Genomic DNA, 19,547 nt, shown 5'->3' on the forward strand with positions numbered 1-19,547 from the left:
TATCCTATGAAGATACACTTCGTGGATCGAGCATTCAACTTATTAGGGACGTAACGCTTAGGATAAGCTTCACATCCCCATACCTTTAAGTATGATAGAGATGGAGGTTTTCCAAACCATATCTCATGAGGAATTCGTTCCACTTTCTTGGTTGGGGCCATATTTAGAATACGAGCCGCGGAGCATAGACAATAACCCCAAAATGATAGAGGTAACGAGCTTATAGCCATCATTGATCGAACCATATCCATTAGGGTTCGGTTCCTCCTTTCGGAAACTCCATTAAGTTGGGGTGTTCCAGGAGGAGTAAGTTGCGAGATAATCCCACAACTTTTAAGATGTTCTTGAAAAGCATCGCTTAGGTATTCACATCCTCTATCAGTACGAAGTACCTTGATTGTCTTATTGAGTTGATTTTGTATTTCGTTTTGATATTCCTTAAATGCTTCAAAAGTTTTGTCCTTGTGTCTTAATAAGTAGACATATCCGAAACGACTGAAGTCATCAATGAAAGTAACGAAGTATCTTTCACCATTCCTAGTTATGGGCTTAAAGGGTCCACATACATCTGAATGTATTAATCCCAATAAGTCTTTAGCCCTTTCATTGGTCCCTTTGAAAGGGGCTTTAGTCATTTTGCCTCATAAACAAGATTCACATACATCAAACGAGTCTAGTTCATTTGATTTCAAAAGTCCATTCTTTTGAAGTGTATGCATTCGATTATTGTTTATGTGACCAAGTCGACAATGCCATAAGTAGGAATCACTCAAATCCCTTTTGAGTTTCTTGGTGTTTGCATGGTATATTGAGCTATTGTATGATGTGTCATCATGAACCAATTCATAAATACCATTCACAGGTGAAGCCTTGAAATAGAACACATTATCTAAAGAAACATGGATATCATCATTAATGAAATTAAGATTAAAACCACAATGTTTCAAACGGGATACAGAAATAATGTTTCGTGATAAATCGGGTGCATACAAAACATTTTTCAAAATAAGCTCCAAACCACTTGGAAGCTTTAAAACAAAGTCTCCATGAGCTTTCACTTACACCCTTGCTCCATTTCCCATGAAGAGACTTGTTGTTCCCGCATCTTGACTACTTCTTTTGAACCCCTGCAAAGAATTGCAAATATGAGTTCCACATCCTGTGTCTAATACCCATGTATTAGAAGAAGTAATACTAAGCTCAACGTATACCATATATACATTACCTGAGGTTTGCCCTGCATCCTTCTTTTCCTTCAACTCCTTAAGGTAGATCGGACAGTTGCGTTTCCAGTGACCCATTTCACCGCAACCAAAGCACGGATCTTCCTTGGGGTTAGCCTTTCCGGCAACCTTTTGCTTCTTGTTGTTGTTGGTTGGGGTAACCATCTTCCCCTTTCCCTTGCCCTTGCCTTAGTAGGTGGGTCCTTTCTTCTTAGCCGCCTTCAGCTTAGAGGTGTTATTGTTTTTGGACCCGCCTTCATTAATCGTAAACATGGGTGAAGCCCTTTTACCCATGCTTGCTTCTGCCGTCTTAAGCATGGCATGTAATTTTCCAATGCTTTTATCCCAACCATTCATGTTGTAATTCATTACAAATGTGTCAAACCCTTTTGACAATGAGTTGAGAATAAGGTCTGTGGCTAATTCATTAGACACGTTGCAATTTAGACGGTTTGCTCGATCAATTAGGCTTTTCATCTTAAGGACATAAGATGAAACGGATTGGGAGTCGTCCATCCGACATGCATGAAGCGCTCGGACCGTTTCAAAGCGCTCGACACTAGCTTGTTGAAGGAACATCTCCTTCAACTGTGTGATCATGTCATATGCACTATGATGCTCAAAATCCTTTTGGAATTCGGGTATCATAGTCCCAAGCATGAGGCAAGAAACTTGCAACGAATCGGTGCAATATTTCTCCCAATAAGCCATGCCTTCCGTATCATCCTCGTCCAGTTGATCGGGAATGGGGTCTTCCAACACATACGCCATGTCCTCTAGTTTGAGGAAAATTCTTAGATTGCGGAACCAATCCATGAAGTTCGTATGGTTGAGTTTTTCTTTTTCGAAGATTGACCTCAACGATAGGTTGTTAAAGTTTATTGGTGCATTTGGAATGTTGTTGTTATTGGCGGCCATCTACAAAATTTAACAAAGTTGTTTAAGTATCAATTTTAATTTAACAATCAATACCCTTTAAATCCAATTGATATTTATTAAATTTTAGAATCCAACGGTAAACCAATTTTCAGTTAGGTGACCTTTATCCCGTCATTTGATTTAGCTAGGTAGTCATTGTATGACAATTGCAATCCTTTTGCAACTTCTAAGTTATGAGATCATGCAATCCTTTTGCATGGCATATTAATCCCATCAACGCCTATTTGTTCCTCATGCTTCGGTGACCCTAAGTTCATGATTCCCAAATCAAGTCGTCCTACTTGTGTAAACGTGTAAATTTAACATACAAGTGGTTAGGTGACCTTTATCCCACAAGTGTGCGAAATTCACCTTAATCATATTAGTTTGCTCATAACGGTTAGATGACCTTTATCCCATTATGAGTTCCCTAATATTTTTAAGTGTTGCACAAAAGGATGGTGTTTAACTTGTTAATAGAAGGGATTTTAAGTTTCCATTAATTCTAGTTTAAGAAAACTTTCATGTCATACACCAACATGCATTTAGTGTATGGTTCATTTGAAATCCATTTTCAAGTCTTGTAATTTTAGCCAATTACATGATATAAACCATTTTATATATATGATCCTTATCATGTTGTTAATAACCGTTTATTAATGTCCTTTTAGCCGTTTTTAATTTAATTATTTAAATTGTCATTTTGCATGTCGTTAATAACGTCTAATTTGACCAATTAAATTTCCATTTTAGCTTGTTGTCAACTTGTGTGATTAACTTGTAGCATACAAACATACAATCCACATAATCATACAAAAAAACCACGCATGCAAAATAATTTTGTTCACAATCAAGCCTTTTGATAAGCGTTTTGTTTAGCCGAAAACAAAATGCCACCGGGTAATGGGTCATAACACAAAGTAGGAGATTTTACCACTCCCACTTAATCTTGCATCCAAGTAGATTCTTCTTGTGTTCTTCCTTTGACTTCATCTTTTGCATCTTCATTTTTACAAAATTATATCCTAATACATTTTTCTAAAAAAATGAAAATACAACCTAATCTAATTTACATACCATATATAAAATAAATTACATAACCAAAATAATAATATTACAAACCAAATTGAATGAATATCACAACCACATGAATGAATTAATATTACATACCAAATGAATTATTAATAATCATCCAAACATGCAACCATTCAAACAAAAGGTCAAGGCTTGATTGTGAACTTCAACATACAACAAAATGACCAAAATGGAAGAACCAAAACCCATTTTGGATCCTACAAGAATTCGGCCAAATCCATCCACCCTCCCAAACCCGACAATTTTTGTATTCCATTTTCATGCATGTACTAGGAATGCAAATATAGTGGGTTTAAAGACAATATAAGAAGCATAATCCATAGACCTCGGCTCTAGATACCATTGATGGAATTTAACAACTTTATAATCAACATGTACATGAAGTTTACTAGCTCATAAAACCATTTTATAGTAGTTAAAGAAAGCGGAAGCATGATGATTAGTTCATGTTTATAAGTTTAACCATTTAGTTAAATTCCATGATAATATCAAGTCTTGGATAAATGCTTACAAATATAACAAGTAGAGAAGATATAGGTACCTCCTCAAACTAGTTGAGGGTTGTATACAAAGTTGCAAGATGATGATGAAGATGATGGAAATTAGAGCTTCTAACTGGAAGCCTCAAGCAAGAAATACCCCAAGCAATAACCCCAACACCTATGCCTTTAGTTAGGATTTGTTTTACACTTGATGTGAGCTTGTAAAAACAAACTTAGAACCCCTTTTGAGTCCTAAACAGCCCACGGCCTGGAAATAGCAGCAGGAGCAATTTGTTGCAGTTTTTTACTTGTTGTTTGATGTGTATTGCATGTATATTTTGAGTCAAGACCTTGGTAAACTTATTAAGCATGCACCTAGGAGTTAAGACCTCAAAAGTACCAAAAGGAATAAGCATGGGAGGTCTTCTTGGGTCTACAAAATCTGCCCACATTTACCCATTATTTTATACAAGATGTTAATTTTATAAAACTTGTAAATAATTTTATAAAACTTGTATAAAATAAACATGTACTTGTTACTTGCAATAATTTTATAAACTATTTTATAAAATATAACACAAAATAATTATTTAAACCTATAAATAATTAAATACAAATTATCCAAATAATTTATTTCAAGTAATAACATTTCAGAAAACCGATTTTCTAAAGTTCAAGTGTCGCGTATTAATTTAACGATCGAGTCGTTAAGATTAAATACATATAAAGTGTTGGTAAGATTGTTATTGGGTATGACCCGACTTAGATCAAAACATATTAGCCACGTTAATTTAATATGTCTCTCGGGCATACAAAATACCTTCATCATATACAATCCTAAGGAACATGACATAATACTTTAAACATTATCTATCATGCAAGTCATAAACCGCTTATTAAAACTTAGAGTTGGTTTAAGCCTAGATAACCCTACGGTGGATTATCCAAGTCCCTTAAACCATAGCTCTGATACCAACTTTTAACGCCCTTAAACGATGAACTTTTTTTTTTTTAGATCCCACTATGGGATCCCATCATCCCACTATGGGATCAGGTTCTGATCAAATTTCTTGAAAATCACCTTTAATCCCATTCCGGGATCTTTTAATCCCATTCCGGGATCAGGCCCTGACATGGTAGTTTTTAACCAAATTAACACTTGTGACCCGTTTGACTATCAATGCATAACAACTCCGTTCAAACCTGTTTTAATTGTCATAATACATAAACAAACTTAAACATCTTTTATCTTAATACACTTTTGACCCTTGGCGTTAATAAGCGGTTATCATAAAGCTAGATTCAAATAAAAGACTTGCATACCACTTTCTAAGTGCCGAATGCTCCTCTAAAACCTTGTCGTCCCATACCTTCTCGATGCATAAGAACCTAACAAACATTAACAACATAACGGGATAAGCAATACGCTTAGTGAGTTAATGGTAAGTAAATATCTTAAACTTAAAGCAAAATCACAAACATAATGTAACCATAACCTTCCAACCCGATGGTTAATTTCGTGTTTCGAACTTGATCATCTCGCATCCTAGGCATACATCTAATCTTAGCACATGACATGTACATAGTTCAAGCTTAAAACATTATCATAGATGTGTGTTCAAGATTACACATAACATGGACATCGTCCAAGCTTACACTTAACATGGATATAAATCCAAGCTTACTCTTAACATGGACCCCGTCCAAGCTTACACTTAACATGGATATAAATCCAAGCTTACTCTTAACATGGACCCCGTCTAAGCTTACACTTAACATGGATATAAATCGCTTACACTTAACATGGATATAAATCCAAGCTTACTCTTAACATGGACCCCGTCCAAGCTTATACTTAACATGGATTTAAATTCAAGCTTACTCTTAACATGGACCCCGTCCAAGCTTACACTTAACATGGATATAAATCCAAGCTTATTCTTAACATGGACCCCGTCTAAGCTTACACTTAACATGGATATAAATCGCTTACACTTAACATGGATATAAATCCAAGCTTACTCTTAACATGGACCCCGTCCAAGCTTACACTTAACATGAGTATAAATCCAAGCTTACTCTTAACATGGACTGAAATGTCCCGTTCATATTGATTATAAACGTTCCATATTAATTGATTTCGTCGCGAGGTTTTGACCTCTATATGAGACGTTTTTCAAAGACTGCATTCATTTTTAAAACAATCATAACCTTTATTTTATCTATAAAGGTTTAAAAAGCATTACGTAGATTATCAAATAATGATAATCTAAAATATACCGTTTACACATGACCATTACATAATGGTTTACAATAAGAATATATTACATCAAAAATAAGTTTCTTGAATGCAGTTTTTACATAATATCATACAAGCATGGACTCCAAATCTTGTCCTTATTTTAGTATGCAACAGCGGAAGCTCTTAATAATCACCTGAGAATAAACATGCTTAAAACGTCAACAAAAATGTTGGTGAGTTATAGGTTTAACCTATATATTATCAAATCATAATAATAGACCACAAGATTTCATATTTCAATATACATCCCATACATAGAGATAAAATTCATTCATATGGTGAACACCTGGTAACTGACATTAACAAGATGCATATATAAGAATATCCCCATCATTCCGGGACACCCTTCGGATATGATATAAATTTTGAAGTACTAAAGCATCCGGTACTTTGGATGGGGTTTGTTAGGCCCAATAGATCTATCTTTACGATTCACATCAATTAGGGTGTCTGTTCCCTAATTCTTAGATTACCAGACTTAATAATAAGGGGCATATTCGATTTCGATAATTCAACCATAGAATGTAGTTTCACGTACTTGTGTCTATTTTGTAAATCATTTATAAAACCTGCATGTATTCTCATCCCAAAAATATTAGATTTTAAAAGTGGGACTATAACTCACTTTCATAGATTTTTACTTCGTCGGGAAGTAAGACTTGGCCACTGGTTGATTCACGAACCTATAACAATATATACATATATATCAAAGTATGTTCAAAATATATTTACAACACTTTTAATATATTTTGATGTTTTAAGTTTATTAAGTCAGCTGTCCTCGTTAGTAACCTACAACTAGTTGTCCACAGTTAGATGTACAGAAATAAATCGATAAATATTATCTTGAATCAATCCACGACCCAGTGTATACGTATCTCAGTATTGATCACAATTCAAACTATATATATTTTGGAATCAACCTCAACCCTGTATAGCTAACTCCAACATTCACATATAGAGTGTCTATGGTTGTTCCGAAATATATATAGATGTGTCGACATGATAGGTCGAAACATTGTATACGTGTCTATGGTATCTCAAGATTACATAATATACAATACAAGTTGATTAAGTTATGGTTGGAATAGATTTGTTACCAATTTTCACGTAGCTAAAATGAGAAAAATTATCCAATCTTGTTTTACCCATAACTTCTTCATTTTAAATCCGTTTTGAGTGAATCAAATTGATATGGTTTCATATTGAACTCTATTTTATGAATCTAAACAGAAAAAGTATAGGTTTATAGTCAGAAAAATAAGTTACAAGTCGTTTTTGTAAAGGTAGTCATTTCAGTCGAAAGAACGACGTCTAGATGACCATTTTAGAAAACATACTTCCACTTTGAGTTTAACCATAATTTTTGGATATAGTTTCATGTTCATAATAAAATTCATTTTACCATAATAACAACTTTTAAATCAAAGTTTATCATAGTTTTTAATTAACTAACCCAAAACAGCCCGCGGTGTTACTACGACGGCGTAAATCCGGTTTTACGGTGTTTTTCGTGTTTCCAGGTTTTAAATCATTAAGTTAGCATATCATATAGATATAGAACATGTGTTTAGTTGATTTTAAAAGTAAAGTTAGAAGGATTAACTTTTGTTTGCGAACAAGTTTAGAATTAACTAAACTATGTTCTAGTGATTACAAGTTTAAACCTTCGAATAAGATAGCTTTATATATATGAATCGAATGATGTTATGAACATCATTACTATCTCAATTTCCTTGGATAAACCTACTGGAAATGAGAAAAATAGATCTAGCTTCAAAGGATCCTTGGATGGCTTGAAAGTTCTTGAAGCAGAATCATGACACGAAAACAATTTCAAGTAAGATTTCCACTCGAAATAAGATTGTTATAGTTATAGAAATTGAATTAAAGTTTGAATATGATTATTACCTTGTATTAGAAAGATAACCTACTGTAAGAAACAAAGATTTCTTGATCTTGGATGATTACTTGGAATGGATTTAGAAAACTTGGAAGTAAACTTGCAATCTTGGAAGTATTCTTGATTTTATGAAACTAGAACTTTTGGAATTTATAAAGAACACTTAGAACTTGAAGATAGAACTTGAGAGAGATAAATTAGATGAAGAAAATTGAAGAATGAAAGTGTTTGTAGGTGTTTTTGGTCGTTGGTGTATGGATTAGATATAAAGGATATGTAATTTTGTTTTCATGTAAATAAGTCATGAATGATTACTCATATTTTTGTAATTTTATGAGATATTTCATGCTAGTTGCCAAATTATGGTTCCCACATGTGTTAGGTGACTCACATGGGATGCTAAGAGCTAATCATTGGAGTGTATATACCAATAGTACATACATCTAAAAGCTGTGTATTGTACGAGTACGAATATGGGTGCATACGAGTAGAATTATTGATGAAACTGAATGAGGATGTAATTGTAAGCATTTTTATTAAGTAGAAGTATTTTGATAAGTGTATTGAAGTCTTTCAAAAGTGTATGAATACATATTAAAACACTACATGTATATACATTTTAACTGAGTCGTTAAGTCATCGTTAGTCGTTACATGTAAATGTTGTTTTGAAACCTTTAGGTTAACGATCTTGTTGAATGTTGTTAACCCATTGTTTATTATAACAAATGAGATGTTAAATTATTATATTATCATGATATTATGATATATAATATATCTTAGTATGATATATATACAGTTAAATGTCGTTACAACGATAATCGTTACATATATGTCTCGTTTCGAAATCATTAAGTTAGTAGTCTTATTTTTACATATGTATTTCATTGTTAATACACTTAATAATATATTTACTTATCATTTAACATAATTAACCAAGTGTATCAATATCTTAATATGATTCATATGTACCTAGTAAGACGTTGTTATAACGATAATCGTTATATATATCGTTTTCGAGTTTCTTAAATTAATAGTCTCATTTTTATGTATATAACTCATTGTTAAAATAGCTAATGAGATACATACTTATAATAAAATCATGTTAACTATATATATAACCATATATATGTCATTGTATAGTTTTTACAAGTTTTAACGTTCGTGAATCACCTGTCAACTTGGGTGGTCAATTGTCTATATGAAACCTATTTCAACTAATCAAGTATTAACAAGTTTGATTGCTTAACATGTTGGAAACACTTAATCATGTAAATAACAATTTCATTTAATATATATATAAACATGGAAAAGTTCGGGTCACTACAGTACCTACCCGTTAAATAAATTTCGTCCTGAAATTTTACGCAGTTGGAGGTGTTGACGTATCTTCTGAAAATAAATGCGGGTATTTCTTCTTCATCTGATCTTCACGCTCCCAGGTGAACTAGGGTCCTCTACGAGCATTCCATCGAACCTTAACAATTGGTATCTTGTTTTGCTAAAGTCTTTTAACCTCACGATCCATTATTTCGACGGGTTCTTCGATGAATTGAAGTTTTTCGTTGATTTGGATTTCATCTAATGGAATAGTGTGATCTTCTTTAGCAAAATATTTCTTCAAATTCGAGACGTGGAAAGCATTATGTACAGCCACGAGTTGTTGAGGTAACTCAAGTCGGTAAGCTACTGGTCCGACACGATCTATAATCTTGAATGGTCCAATGTACCTTGGATTTAGTTTCCCCCGTTTACCAAATCGAACAACGCCTTTCCAAGGTGAAACCTTAAGCATGACCATTTCTCCAATTTCAAACTCTATATCTTTTCTTTTACTGTCCGCGTAGCTCTTTTGTCGACTCTGGGCGGTTTTCAATCTTTGTTGAATTTGGATGATTTTCTCGGTAGTTTCTTGTATTTTCTCCGGACCCGTAATCTGTCTATCCCCCACTTCACTCCAACAAATCGGAGACCTACACTTTCTAACATAAAGTGCCTCAAACTGCGCCATCTCAATGCTTGAATGGTAGCTGTTGTTGTAGGAAAATTCTGCTAACGGTAGATGTCGATCCCAACTGTTTCCGAAATCAATAACACAAGCTCGTAGCATATCTTCAAGCATTTGTATCGTCCTTTCACTCTGCCCATCAGTTTGTGGATGATAGGCAGTACTCATGTATAAACGAGTTCCCAATGCTTGCTGTAATGTCTGCCAGAATCTTGAAATAAATTTGCCATCCCTATCAGAGATAATAGAGATTGGTATTCCATGTCTGGAGACGACTTCCTTCAAATACAGTCATGCTAACTTCTCCATCTTGTCATCTTCTCTTATTGGCAGGAAGTGTGCTGACTTGGTGAGACGATCAACTATTACCCAAATAGTATCATAACCACTTGAAGTCCTTGGCAATTTAGTAATGAAATCTATGGTAATGTTTTCCCATTTCCATTTCAGGATTTCAGGTTGTTGTAGTAGACCTGATGGTTTCTGATGTTTAGCTTTGACCTTAGAACACGTCAAACATTCTCCTACATATTTAGCAATATTGGCTTTCATACCTGGCCACCAAAAATGTTTCTTAAGATCCTTGTACATCTTCCCCGTTCCAGGATGTATTGAGTATCTGGTTTTATGAGCTTCTCTAAGTACCATTTCTCTCATATCTCTAAATTTTGGTACCAAATTCTTTCAGCCCTATACCGGGTTCCGTCTTCCCGAATATTAAGATGCTTCTCCGATCCTTTGGGTATTACATCCTTTAAATTTCCCTCTTTTAAAACTCCTTGTTGCGCCTCCTTTATTTGAGTAGTAAGGTTAGTGTGAATCATTATATTCATAGATTTTACTCGAATGAGTTCTCTGTCCTTTCTGCTCAAGGCGTCGGCTACCACATTTGCCTTCCCCGGGTGGTAACGAATCTCAAAGTCGTAATCATTCAACAATTCAATCCACCTACGCTGCCTCATATGAAATGTCCCGTTCTTATTGATTAAAAACGTTCCATATTAATTGATTTCGTTGCGAGGTTTTGACCTCTATATGAGACGTTTTTCAAAGACTGCATTCATTTTAAAACAAACCATAACCTTTATTTCATCAATAAAGGTTTAAAAAGCTTTACGTAGATTATCAAATAATGATAATCTAAAATATCCTGTTTACACATGACCATTACATAATGGTTTACAATACAAATATGTTACAACAAAATAAGTTTCTTGAATGCAGTTTTTACACAATATTATACAAGCATGGACTCCAAATCTCGTCCTTATTTAAGTATGCGACAGCGGAAGCTCTTAATAATCACCTGAGAATAAACATGCTTAAAACGTCAACAAAAATGTTGGTGAGTTATAGGTTTAACCTATATATATCAAATCATAATAATAGACCACAAGATTTCATATTTCAATACACATCCCATACATAGAGATAAAAATCATTCATATGGTGACCACCTGGTAACCGACATTAACAAGATGCATATATAAGAATATCCCCATCATTCCGGGACACCCTTCGTATATGATATAAATTTCGAAGTACTAAAGCATCCGGTACTTTGGATGGGGTTTGTTAGGCCCAATAGATCTATCTTTAGGATTCGCGTCAATTAGGGTGTCTGTTCCCTAATTCTTAGATTACCAGACTTAATAAAAAGGGGCATATTCGATTTCGATAATTTAACCATAGAATGTAGTTTCACGTACTTGTGTCTATTTTGTAAATCATTTATAAAACCTGCATGTATTCTCATCCCAAAAATATTAGATTTTAAAAGTGGGACTATAACTCACTTTCACAGATTTTTACTTCGTCGGGAAGTAAGACTTGGCCACTGGTTGATTCACGAACCTATAACAATATATTCATATATATCAAAGTATGTTCAAAATATATTTACAACACTTTTAATATATTTTGATGTTTTAAGTTTATTAAGTCAGCTGTCCTCGTTAGTAACCTACAACTAGTTGTCCACAGTTAGATGTACAGAAATAAATTGATAAATATTATCTTGAATCAATCCACGACCTAGTGTATACGTATCTCAGTATTGATCACAACTCAAACTATATATATTTTGGAATCAACCTCAACCCTGTATAGCTAACTCCAACATTCACATATAGAGTGTCTATGGTTGTTCCGAAATATATATAGATGCGTCGACATGATAGGTCGAAACATTGTATACGTGTCTATGGTATCTCAAGATTACATAATATACAATACAAGTTGATTAAGTTATGGTTGAAATAGATTTGTTACCAATTTTCACGTAGCTAAAATGAGAAAAATTATCCAATCTTGTTTTACCCATAACTTCTTCATTTTAAATCCGTTTTGAGTGAATCAAATTGCTATGGTTTCATATTGAACTCTATTTTATGAATATAAACATAAAATGTATAGGTTTATAGTCAAAAAAATAAGTTACAAGTCGTTTTTGTAAAGGTAGTCATTTCAGTCGAAAGAACGACGTCTAGATGACCATTTTAGAAAACATACTTCCACTTTGAGTTTAACCATAATTTTTGGATATAGTTTCATGTTCATAATAAAAATCATTTTCTCAGAATAAAAACTTTTAAATCAAAGTTTATCATAGTTTTTAATTAACTAACCCAAAAAAGCCCGCGGTGTTACTACGACGGCGTAAATCCGGTTTTACGGTGTTTTTCGTGTTTCCAGGTTTTAAATCATTAAGTTAGCATATCATATAGATATAGAACATGTGTTTAGTTGATTTTAAAAGTCAAGTTAGAAGGATTAACTTTTGTTTGCGAACAAGTTTAGAATTAACTAAACTATGTTCTAGTGATTTCAAGTTTAAACCTTCGAATAAGATAGCTTTATATGTATGAATTGAATGATTTTATGAACATTATTACTACCTTAAGTTCCTTGGATAAACCTACTGGAAAAGAGAAAAATGGATCTAGCTTCAATGGATCCTTGGATGGCTCGAAGTTCTTGAAGCAGAATCATGACACGAAAACAAGTTCAAGTAAGATCATCACTTGAAATAAGATTGTTATAGTTATAGAAATTGAACCAAATTTTGAATATGATTATTACCTTGTATTAGAATGATAACCTACTGTAAGAAACAAAGATTTCTTGAGGTTGGATGATCACCTTACAAGATTGGAAGTGAGCTAGCAAACTTGAAAGTATTCTTGATTTTATGTAACTAGAAGTTGTAGAATATATGAAGAACACTTAGAACTTGAAGATAGAACTTGAGAGAGATCAATTAGATGAAGAAAATTGAAGAATTAAAGTGTTTGTAGGTGTTTTTGGTCGTTGGTGTATGGATTAGATATAAAGGATATGTAATTTTGTTTTCATGTAAATAAGTCATGAATGATTACTCATATTTTTGTAATTTTATGAGATATTTCATGCTAGTTGCCAAATGATGGTTCCCACATGTGTTAGGTGACTCACATGGGCTGCTAAGAGCTGATCATTGGAGTGTATATACCAATAGTACATACATCTAAAAGCTGTGTATTGTACGAGTACGAATACAGGTGCATACGAGTAGAATTGTTGATGAAACTGAACGAGGATGTAATTGTAAGCATTTTTGTTAAGTAGAAGTATTTTGATAAGTGTATTGAAGTCTTTCAAAAGTGTATAAATACATATTAAAACACTACATGTATATACATTTTAACTGAGTCGTTAAGTCATCGTTAGTCGTTACATGTAAGTGTTGTTTTGAAACCTTTAGGTTAACGATCTTGTTAAATGTTGTTAACCCAATGTTTATAATATCAAATGAGATTTTAAATTATTATATTATCATGATATTATCATGTATGAATATCTCTTAATATGATATATATACATTAAATGTCTTTACAACGATAATCGTTACATATATGTCTCGTTTAAAAATCATTAAGTTAGTAGTCTTGTTTTTACGTATGTAGTTCATTGTTAATATACTTAATGATATGTTTACTTATCATAGTATCATGTTAACTATATATATATATCCATATATATGTCATCATATAGTTTTTACAAGTTTTAACGTTCGTGAATTACCGGTCAACTTGGGTGGTCAATTGTCTATATGAAACATATTTCAATTAATCAAGTCTTAACGATTTTGATTGTTTAACATGTTGGAAACATTTAATCACGTAAATATCAATCTCAATTAATATATATAAACATGGAAAAGTTCGGGTCACTACAGTACCTACCCGTTAAATAAATTTCGTCCCGAAATTTTAAGCTGTTGAAGGTGTTGACGATTCTTCTGGAAATAGATGCGGGTATTTCTTCTTCATCTGATCTTCACGCTCCCAGGTGAACTCGGGTCCTCTACGAGCATTCCATCGAACCTTAACAATTGGTATCTTGTTTTGCTTAAGTCTTTTAACCTCACGATCCATTATTTCGACGGGTTCTTCTATGAATTGAAGTTTTTCGTTGATTTGGATTTCATCTAACGGAATAGTGAGATCTTCTTTAGCAAAACATTTCTTCAAATTTGAGACGTGGAAAGTGTTATGTACAGCCGCGAGTTGTTGAGGTAACTCAAGTCGGTAAGCTACTGGTTCGACACGATCAATAATCTTGAATGGTCCAATATACCTTGGATTTAATTTCCCTCGTTTACCAAATCGAACAACGCCTTTCCAAGGTGCAACTTTAAGCATGACCATCTCTCCAATTTCAAATTCTATATCTTTTCTTTTAATGTCAGCGTAGCTCTTTTGTCGACTTTGGGCGGTTTTCAACCGTTTTTGAATTTGGATGATCTTCTGGGTAGTTTCTTGTATAATCTCCGGACCCGTAATCTATCTATCCCCCACTTCACTCCAACAAATCGGAGACCTGCACTTTCTACCATAAAGTGCTTCAAACGGCGCCATCTCAATGCTTGAATGGTAGCTGTTGTTGTAGGAAAATTCTGCTAACGGTAGATGTCGATCCCAACTGTTTCCGAAATCAATAACACATGCTCGTAGCATGTCTTCAAGCGTTTGTATCGTCCTTTCGCTCTGTCCATCAGTTTGTGGATGATAGGCAGTACTCATGTCTAGACGAGTTCCTAATGCTTGCTGTAATGTCTGCCAGAATCTTGAAATAAATCTGCCATCCCTATCAGTGATAATAGAGATTGGTATTCCATGTCTGGAGACAACTTCCTTCAAATACAGTCGTGCTAACTTCTCCATCTTGTCATCTTCTCTTATTGGCAGGAAGTGTGCTGATTTGGTGAGACGATCAACTATTACCCAAATAGTATCAAAACCACTTGCAGTCCTTGGCAATTTAGTGATGAAATCCATGGTAATGTTTTCCCATTTCCATTCCGGGATTTCGGGTTGTTGAAGTAGACCTGATGGTTTCTGATGCTCAGCTTTGACCTTAGAACACATCAAACATTCTCCTACGTATTTAGCAACATCGGCTTTCATACCCGGCCACCAAAAATGTTTCTTGAGATCCTTGTACATCTTCCCCGTTCCAGGATGTATTGAGTATCTGGTTTTATGAGCTTCTCTAAGTACCATTTCTCTCATATCTCCAAATTTTGGTACCCAAATCCTTTCAGCCCTATACCGGGTTCCGTCTTCCCGAATATTAAGATGCTTCTCCGATCCTTTGGGTATTTCATCCTTTAAATTTCCCTCTTTTAAAACTCCTTGTTGCGCCTCCTTTATTTGAGTAGTAAGGTTATTATGAATCATTATATTCATAGATTTTACTCGAATGGGTTCTCTGTCCTTCCTGCTCAAGGCATCGGCTACCACATTTGCCTTCCCCGGGTGGTAACGAATCTCAAAGTCGTAATCATTCAATAATTCAATCCACCTACGCTGCCTCATATTCAGTTGTTTCTGATTAAATATGTGTTGAAGACTTTTGTGATCGGTATATATAATACTTTTGACCCCATATAAGTAGTGCCTCCAAGTCTTTAATGCAAAAACAACCGCGCCTAATTCCAAATCATGCGTCGTATAATTTTGTTCGTGAATCTTCAATTGTCTAGACACATAAGCAATCACCTTCGTTCGTTGCATTAATACACAACTGAGACCTTGCTTTGATGCATCACAATAAATCATAAAATCATCATTCCCTTCAGGCAATGACAATATAGGCGCCGCAGTTAGCTTTTTCTTCAATAACTGAAACGCTTTCTCTTGTTCATCATTCCATTCAAATTTCTTCCCTTTACACGTTAATGCAGTCAAGGGTTTTGCTATTCTGGAAAAGTCTTTGATGAACCTTCTGTAGTAACCAGCTAGTCCTAAAAACTGGCGTATGTGTTTCAGAGTTTTTGGGGTTTCCCACTTTTCAACAGTTTCTATCTTTGCCGGATCCACCTTAATACCTTCTTTGTTCACTATGTGACCAAGGAATTGAACTTCTTCGAACCAAAATGCACACTTTGAAAACTTAGCGTACAATTCTTCCTTCCTCAATACTTCTAACACCTTTCTCAAATGTTCACCGTGTTCTTGGTCATTCTTTGAGTAAATAAGTATGTCATCAATGAAAACAAAGACAAACTTGTCAAGGTATGGTCCACACACTTGGTTCATAAGGTCCATGAACACAGCTGGTGCATTAGTTAAACCAAACGGCATGACCATAAACTCGTAATGACCGTAACGTGTTCTGAAAGTAGTCTTTGGAATATCATCTTCTTTCACCCGCATTTGATGATACCCGAAACGTAAGTCAATCTTTGAATAAACAGACGAGCCTTGTAGTTGATCAAATAAGTCGTCGATTCTCGGTAGTTGGTAGCGGTTCTTGATGGTAAGTTTGTTCAACTCTCGGTAGTCGATACACAACCTGAATGTACCATCTTTCTTCTTGACAAACAAAACAGGAGCTCCCCACGGTGATGTGCTTGGTCGAATGAAACCACGCTCTAAAAGTTCTTGTAATTGGCTTTGCAGTTCTTTCATCTCGCTGGGTGCGAGTCTGTAAGGAGCACGAGCTATTGGTGCAGCTCCTGGTACAAGATCTATTTGAAATTCAACGGATCGATGTGGGGGTAATCCCGGTAATTCTTTCGAAAATACATCGGGAAATTCTTTTGCAATGGGAACATCATTGATGCTCTTTTCTTCAGTTTGTACTTTCTCGACGTGTGCTAGAACAGCATAGCAACCTTTTCTTATTAGTTTTTGTGCCTTCAAATTACTAATAAGATGTAGCTTCGTGTTGCCCTTTTCTCCGTACACCATTAAGGGTTTTCCTTTTTCTCTTATAATGCGAATTGCATTTTTGTAACAAACGATCTCTGCTTTCACTTCTTTCAACCAGTCCATACCGATTATCACATCAAAACTCCCTAACTCTACTGGTATCAAATCAATCTTAAATGTTTCGCTAACCAGTTTAATTTCTCGATTCCGACATATATTATCTGCTAAAATTAATTTACCATTTGCTAATTCGAGTAAAAATTAACTATCCAAAGGCATCAATGGACAACTTAATTTAGCACTAAAATCTCTACTCATATAGCTTCTATCCGTACCCGAATCAAATAAAACGTAAGCAGATTTATTGTCAATAAGAAACGTACCCGTAACAAGCTCCGGGTCTTCCTGTGCCTCTGCCGCATTAATATTGAAAACTCTTCCGCGGCCTTGTCCATTCATGTTCTCCTGGTTCGGGTAATTTCTAATAATGTGGCCCGGTTTTCCACATTTATAACAAACTACATTGGCATAACTTGCTCCGACACTACTTGCTCCGCCATTACTCGTTCCGACACCATTTGTTCCTTTCGTTCTATTAACCCCTGGTCCGTAGACCTCACACTTCGCCGCGCTATGACCATTTCTTTTACACTTGTTGCAAAATTTAGTGCAGAACCCCGAGTGATACTTTTCACACCTTTGGCATAGCTGCTTCTGATTGTTGTTGTTGTTGTTGCGGTTATTATTGTTGTTGGGATGATTGTTGTAGTTGCTGTTGTTGTTGTTGTTGTTATTGTTGTTGTTGTTGTTGTTGTTGTTGTTGTTGTTGTTGTTGTTGTTGTTGTTGTTGTTGTTGTTGTTGTTGTTGTTGTTGTTGTTGTTGTTGTTGTTGTTGTTGTTGTTGTTGTTGTTGTTGTTGTTGTTGTTGTTGTTGTTGTTGTTGTTGTTGTTGTTGTTGTTGTTGTTGTTGTTGTTGTTGTTGTTGGGCCGTTTGTTGTAGTTGCGATTGATGTTGCGATTGTTGGGATAATTGTTGCGATTATTGTTGTAATTGCTGTTGATGTTGTATTGGTGATTCTTATCACCGTTTTCCTCCCACTTTCTTTTGACTTGCTTCACATTGACCTCTTCAGCAGTCTGTTCTTTAATTCTTTCTTCAATCTGGTTCACTAGTTTGTGAGCCATTCTACATGCCTGTTGTATGGAGGCGGGCTCGTGTGAACTTATATCTTCTTGGATTCTTTCCGGTAATCCTTTCACAAACGCGTCGATCTTCTCTTCCTCATCTTCGAATGCTCCCGGACACAATAGGCACAATTCTGTGAATTGTCTTTCGTACGTGGTAATATCAAATCCTTGGGTTCGTAACCCTCTAAGTTCTGTCTTGAGCTTATTGACCTCGGTTCTGGGACGGTACTTCTCGTTCATCAAGTGCTTGAATGCTGACCACGGTAGTGCTTACGCATCGTCTTGTCCCACTTGCTCTAGATAGGTATTCCACCATGTTAACGCAGAACCTGTGAAGGTATGCGTAGCGTACTTCACTTTGTCCTCTTCAGTACACTTACTTATGGCAAACACCGATTCGACCTTCTCGGTCCACCGTTTCAATCCGATCGGTCCTTCGGTTCCATCAAATTCCAAAGGTTTGCAGGCAGTGAATTCTTTGTAGGTGCATCCTACACGATTTCCTGTACTGTTAGATCCAAGGTTATTATTGGTATGTAGCGCAGGCTGTACTGCGGCTATGTTTGAAGCTAGAAAAGTATGGAATTCCTCTTCATTCATATTCACGGTGTGTCGAGTAGTCGGTGCCATTTCCTTCAAAATAGTCAAATGGAACAAGTTAATTATACAGAATATTAAGAGTAGTTAATAGTATTTCGTAGCATAATATGAACTCATTTATAAAAGCTTTTTCTTCATATTAGCGTTTTATAAGTTTAAATTCGGGTAGTACCTACCCGTTAAGTTCATACTTAGTAGCTAATATACAATTGAACTACTACAATTCTATATGAAAAACTGATTATAATAATATTTCACGTTCAAACTTTTACACAATATTTTACAAACTTACAATACCGCTTATTTTACATATAGCATGAAATATAGCACACAATAAATTTGATACAAGATGGTTGTGAAGATAATTCTAGCTTGTACACAAGTCGTTCAGCAAAGACAATAAAGACACGTAATTCATACGTCCAGAAACAAGTCATGCATTCTGGTTTTACTAGGATTACTTCCCATCCTTGGTCTTGTGGAACATAACCGTTATGGCCGTTGATAAGACAGTGTGTTGTAACGTCGTCAAAGGGACGAGGGTTACGTAATGTCCAACAGTCCCGTAACAATCTAAAAACCTCATTTCTTACCCCAATTACCGACTCCGTCACTTGTGGGAACGTTTTGTTT

The sequence above is a fragment of the Rutidosis leptorrhynchoides genome, chromosome 2, assembly GCF_046630445.1.
Source record: "Rutidosis leptorrhynchoides isolate AG116_Rl617_1_P2 chromosome 2, CSIRO_AGI_Rlap_v1, whole genome shotgun sequence".
Classification (NCBI taxonomy): Eukaryota; Viridiplantae; Streptophyta; class Magnoliopsida; order Asterales; family Asteraceae; genus Rutidosis; species Rutidosis leptorrhynchoides.